This window comes from Nyctereutes procyonoides, unplaced genomic scaffold (assembly GCF_905146905.1).
Source record: "Nyctereutes procyonoides isolate TBG_1078 unplaced genomic scaffold, NYPRO_anot_genome, whole genome shotgun sequence".
Lineage (NCBI taxonomy): Eukaryota > Metazoa > Chordata > Mammalia > Carnivora > Canidae > Nyctereutes > Nyctereutes procyonoides.
The window spans coordinates 61121324-61127451 of NW_026575133.1; the positions used below are offsets into that span (position 1 = coordinate 61121324).

At 39.4% G+C, this 6128-nt stretch overlaps 1 pseudogene; it reads right to left on the bottom strand.

The window, feature by feature from the left end:
* Positions 1-718: 718 nt before the first annotated feature.
* On the bottom strand, positions 719-1480 carry LOC129523211 (60S ribosomal protein L38-like; annotated as a pseudogene).
* Between the last annotated feature and the right edge of the window lie 4648 nt (positions 1481-6128).

A 6128-nucleotide genomic window follows, 5' to 3' on the forward strand; every position in this document is an offset into this window, starting at 1 on the left:
ACACTGAAAAACAAACACATCCACACATGGTCTGTGCACAGATGCTTATGCAGCTTTAAGTTTACCTTTCACACATATACAACGAGTTTATGTGTTTTTGTGAACAGTATGTATTGACACAAAAAAAAGAATTCATAGAGAACAATTGTTTTGTTTCAGTGTGGAGGTGAACTTTGATGGAACTTAGTAAAACACAGAACATTTATTACTGTGATGAATGGCTCTCAGGGGAGTCATTTCCATGCCCTCCCAGCTGGAGTATAGGGCTGCAGTGACAGCGCTGGGTAAGAAAGGGACAGAACAATAGGTTCTGTGAGTTCAAGAAGCTGAGGTTGCCCTCCCTGAGTGGGTGGTATGAGCATCAGTCCTAAGCAGCATATAATTCAGAGGGGAGTGATGGATTCTTGTGGAATGTGGAAATAACAAAGAGGGTAAAATGAGAGCAAATTATGAAAGTGCATTTGAATCACCCAATGTGCCAAGGATTTTTTTGTGTCAACAGATTCCACTATTGAAAAACCACAAACCTGGTGAGTTCCCTGATCAAATCCAGGACCCACTATTCCAAGTAACCCAACAATATTATCCAAACTTGATGCCACTGAAATTGGCCAACTGGAGCAATTGGACAACAAGTATCCTTTCCACCCCTTAAAAAAAGTATTTATTTGTTTGAATTTTAAAAAAAATTTAATACAGTTAAATCAGCATGTCTGGTTCATTTCATCTCCTTCACTGTGAAACCCAGGGTCAGGGACTGCTGTGGTTTCTCTGCCTTCCCTTTGTCCAAGGTATAAAGATATCTGCTCTACTAAACTGCAAACTTCACATTATCCTTATTTTTCTTGATCTTAACAGTTTTTGCATCCTTTCCCCCACTTGACTTTGAGCAGGAAGTTCTTGATTTCCTCAATTTCGCCAGTTGTGACTAGGAGACACAGGAAGAGAAAAAGGATCTACACTGCCAGATAGATACCCCCTTTTCACCTTTTTCATAAAAGGTTTTACAAAACACTGAGGCTTTCCAAGCAAGAAAACTGACCCTAGCTCAAGTTAAATGAGACGCTTTCTTGCTACTGGCCTTGGCTGTGTTCTTTTATTTATTTCATTTTCCATTTGTTTGATAAGTTCCTGGCAGTATCTGTGGACATATATGGCTGGTTATTTAAGAAGTCAGATGCCTGGCCACTATATCTTAGAAACCCATGAAGGTAACAACTTGGAAAAAAACTGCACTGATTACAAAAGGCCCACTTATAACTTAGAATCTCAGCATCCTGACAGCAAGTACCCCCCTAGAACCCCCGTAAGCAGACAGAAATGGTGTCGTGGTGTGGCAACAACCTGCCAGAACTGCCTTGGCTCTGAGGTTCCATGATTGGCTTTGACAGTGGGTGGAGATGATCAAAAGCCCTTCAAAAATCAGCTTTGGAGGGAAGCTCCATCTCCTTTTATCTCTTCCAATCCAGGGTTTCCCCATTGCCCCCTGCTAGGATAGAGACTGTCAGCACCAGGGCTCCTCACTCAGACTTTTAATGGAGAAAAAAAAAAAAAAGAAGAAGAAGAAGAAGCCAAATACTGAATTTTGAATCCAAGTTCTAAAAAAAAAAAAATAGAAAAGTTTTTATTCATATAATAGTGGATCCTAAACCTGCCGATCATCAGAATCCCTTGATCACATGGGGTTTTCCAAAAATAACAGTTCCAGGGGCCCAGCCCAGTAGAGTCTGAACCCCTGGCCCTGAGGTCAAATTTAGTAATCTATAATTGTAATGATCTCCCAGATAATTCTAATGATTGGCCAGACTGGAGACCCAGAGATTGAATTACATTTTTAAATGTATCCCTAGAGATTCCATTAGAATATATGCTTGCATTTTCATTATTCCAATTCCAATATCCTACCAACTCACACTATCTCTTTCCATGGTCTTGGAATGGTTAATCTTTGTTTATAATTATGGCAAATATAGCCCTGCAGAAAGGTTACATTTCATTAAATTTTTACTAAAATCATTGAGCAACTTAACAAATGAAAAAGGATTCATAATTCTATTTTAATAACACCCCAGCAAGTATCCTATTATTTCGGGTGTGTGTGTGTAAAATTTTCAAAATGAAACTTCTTTACCTTCACTTGAATTTCTAAAGTCTGAAAAACATTGCTTCAGATTCAAGGCAAGAATTCAAGGCTTTTCCTCCAAGGCCTCTTCTACCCATTCTCCTAGCCTCCCTCCATCTCCAAAGAGATGTGGAAGAGAACTCACGTGCATTCTTTTTCCAGTGAGGTCTAGTAGAAAAACAGATACTATACTAGGTATTTTAACAGACAAAATTTGATATGGGAAACTTTTTGCAGATGTTGGAGGGCTCAAAAATAGCAAAAAGGAACACTAAGATAACAGAGTTAGGTAGCAAGCAGATTCTACTCTTAGGGAAGAGGTTAGAATTGCCAGAATTGGAAGTTAGGGGAAGACCGCATAGAGGTAGGACCTAGGTCTCAGGGTAGGGCACTGTCAAGCCACTGTTGGTATTCAGGTGCTTTGAGGAGAGCTCTGACTCCCAAGGGGGCCACTGCATATACCCTCAGACTGCAGGGAGGCTCTGGAAGTGTGGAGAGAAGCTGACGGCAGCAATTAATTATTGCTGCCAAGTGAAAGGCCACTGATAGGGTGATATCCAGAAACAGTAAACAGAAAGGAAGAAGGAAAAGCCCTCTCTCTTCCTCCTGCTGTCCAGTTACTCTCAAGGGCATCCCAAAAGGAAGCCAGATGACTAAAGAGAAATGTGGTTTCCAGAGTCTTGGCCCTTGCATCAGAAAGTAGAGTAGAGTAGGGAAGTTTTGGAGCTGGAGGATAGTATCTTAATCAAGTACAGCATTAGATAATACTTTGAGTCAAGAGAGCAGTGAAACTTGCATTGGCAGGAACATACTTAAAAGGTTTTGTTTTAAGAACTATGACTTTTTGATGGTTAGATAATTTTCAGAAAAGCATAAATCACTCTTGAAGTGTCATGATGTCCACTAGCATATTAAAAGAAATGGGGGAAAAAAGAGGTGGGGGAGGGGAGGAAAAAAAGAACTGAGAAGTCCTGCAGTAAAGAAATCTGCTTTATTTTGTTTAATTACTATTTCTAAAGTGTATTTAGTGTGAATCCCTTATTTTTCAGATATAATATTCCTCAGAACATTCAAACTGTATTGCAAATGCTACTCTAAAAAAAGGCTACTTAAGTACTTGTCTAAACTGTTTTTTTAATCTGTTTCCAACTTTGAGAAAAAAGAATACATCTTAGTTAAATGGGAAGAAAACTAGAATTCTATCTGTAAAGAATTAGATCTACTTCTCCTTCATGTTTCCTGATATCTGTAAAAGGAACATCCTCCTCTGCCCTTAAGCATACTGTTAGGAAAAGAAATCCTCATTCAACCTCCAGAAGAATCGTTAACTGTAACACAAACCACCATCTTCAACAAAATCTGAAAGAAACAGGGGAAGTGTTGCATGAAGCTGAATCACCTCAAGAGCCCTGGGATACTGGTACTGCCCTTAAATATACAGGGTAGCTTGAAAATTATTCCATGGAGATGGAATGACTATATTCAAGGAGATAAAAAGAAGCTTTATTATTTTCAGGATTATGGTTATTTCTACCCCTCCCATGCCTGCCTCTGGCTGGAAGAGGCGTCTGACCATAACCCCTGACACAGAGTGAGCCTGAAACACACAATTCAGCACAGTAAACTTTGGGAGTGGGTCTGAGGCCACCAAGTGGCAGATGCAGATGAGTGGGGAGAAAAGTCTGTCTGCAAAGGGAGATGCTGAGAGAAAAGGAACAACCAGGATGGAGAGGGAGAAGAGAAAAAGAGAGAGGGAAGGGAGGAGGAGGAGGAAGAGAGGGAGGAGGGAGATGAGGAGGAGGGGAAGGGAAGAAGAAAGGAAGGCTGTGGGGGGAGGGAGAGAGGGCAGGAGAAAGGAAGGAAGGAATTAAAAATAACTGCCTGATGATTTTCCAGATTCCTTGGGGACTGGCTCTAAATTATCCCTATTTAACTAGAATGTTTCATTTTATAACACCACAATGTCCAACTAATATGAGTGTCTCTATCAAGTTATGCTAATTTGGCTTTTACCTTTGAGTTGGATTTTGTTCATGAAGATGGCTGATTCCTGTCTGGAAGTCTGGAAATTTCTTAAGCAAAAGCAGTTTGAATTAATTATATCTATTCCATTCTTTATTCTAAAAGCAGGTCCCAAAAAGTTCCAAACAACTGATTGTGGATGTAAGTAGCTATCACATGACTTGAGCACATGTCCTTCCATCATGATATGCTACCTACGGACCTGACATGATACATGATATTAAATCATATTGAGATAAGACGTTAAGACCCAGTTCTAGGTCTTTTTTTTTTTTTTTATGAGAGAGAGAGAGAGAGACAGGCAGAGGGAGAAGCAGGCTCCATTCAGGGAGCCCAACGTGGGACTCGAACTGGATCCCGGGACTTCCAGATCATGCCCTGGGCCGAAGGCAGGCACCAAACCGCTGAGCCACCCAGGGATCCCCCAGTTCTAGTTCTAAGAAACTTTTCTGTACCATTCATGTGGAAGCTGATTAGTTGAAACAGAAGTTTCTAATAGTTTTGTCTCCAAGAGCAACATGACAAAGGACAGAACTTTCTGAGCCAGAGGTAGGAGAAACCGAGCCTAGTTAAATATGTATAGTTCTAGGGATTAAAATCTATGAGGGGTAACTGGCTGGCTCAGCCAAGAGAACAGGCGACTCTCTTGACCTCAGGGTTGTAAATTTAAGCCCCATGTTGGATGTAGAGATTACTTAAAAATAAACTCTTTTTTAAAAAAATAGAATAAATAAAATAAAATATCCTATTCACATCCTAGCAGACACAGTTTCCATTTGAAGTTAGGTTTTGTTCACTGGACCTGACTTCACTTCATAGTTAAAACAGCACTTCGGAATATTGCCCCAAACCACAGCTCCCTTTGAAGGTGACCTACAAAGAGTTGCTTCCACTTGTATTCTCTTGCCTTAAGAAGTACCACTTCCTCCTCTTCCTAAAATCACTGGCTTTGTCTTGCCTCCTTTTTACTTGGTTCTTACTCTTTCCACCCTTTTGGAATTAGTCTACTTTCCAAACTTGACTTTAGCTGGAATACAGATTTAAACTTCCCTTTGCTCAATGGCCTGCAGTTGAAGGCTAACAGCTGTGCTTATTCTCATTTAGGTTTGCTCATAGAGAGCCCCAGCATATGCAAGAAGGAATGTTCTGAAAATAACATGGAGTATACTCTTGCCCATAACCAGAACTCTGGTCCTGGGTTATTTCATAAGTAAAACAACCTATGAAAAATTAACCCCTATATAGGCCAGAAAAATTACTCTTAGTAAATAATTAAGTAGTGTTTGTTTCTTCTCTTTAACAGTTTTAAATATTTTATAAGCTATTTCTGAAGTTCTAGGGTCTAAGAAGTTTGTTATTGCTAATGATTCTGGATTGTTTTTTCATGTTTCTTGAAATTTAGAACTGTGAGTTAATATTTGGTGGCATTTTATCTAGAGGAATCTTCTGTGCAGGGTTGAAAATATGTCTTTCTAGAAAAGACTTCTAATTACTTTTATTGAGGGCATTAATATTGCTATCAGCCTGAGATTGCTTTTTATACTATTTTCTTGGAGAATGTAGACCTTTTGGAGAGTGTAAATTTAAATCTCAAATTTGAGTGAGGGGAGGTTTTCAGGTGTTTTTCAGACTCTCAGGATTTTCCTTCCCTTCCCCCTTCCCCAATAGAGCAGGCTAAACGAAAATTTCCTTTAAACCTCTCTCTAAGAGGGGCTAAACGTTTTCAGTTCTCTTTCACAGATGTATTGTCATTCAAGGGTTCTTTACTTTAGGCCTCTTCCATCCAAATTTCTGCCCTTCATAAACCCAAAAATGTGTCTCCTGTACTTTCATAGCCACTTAAACCCAACCCATTATTAACTAGTCTGGCAAAAATAAATGTATAAATAAATAAATAAATCCAGAGCAGTAAAAAAAAAAAAAGTCACTTCTGAAAACAGACTTGCTTGGTAATCACTTTTGATCCCTTATAGACTTACACTGA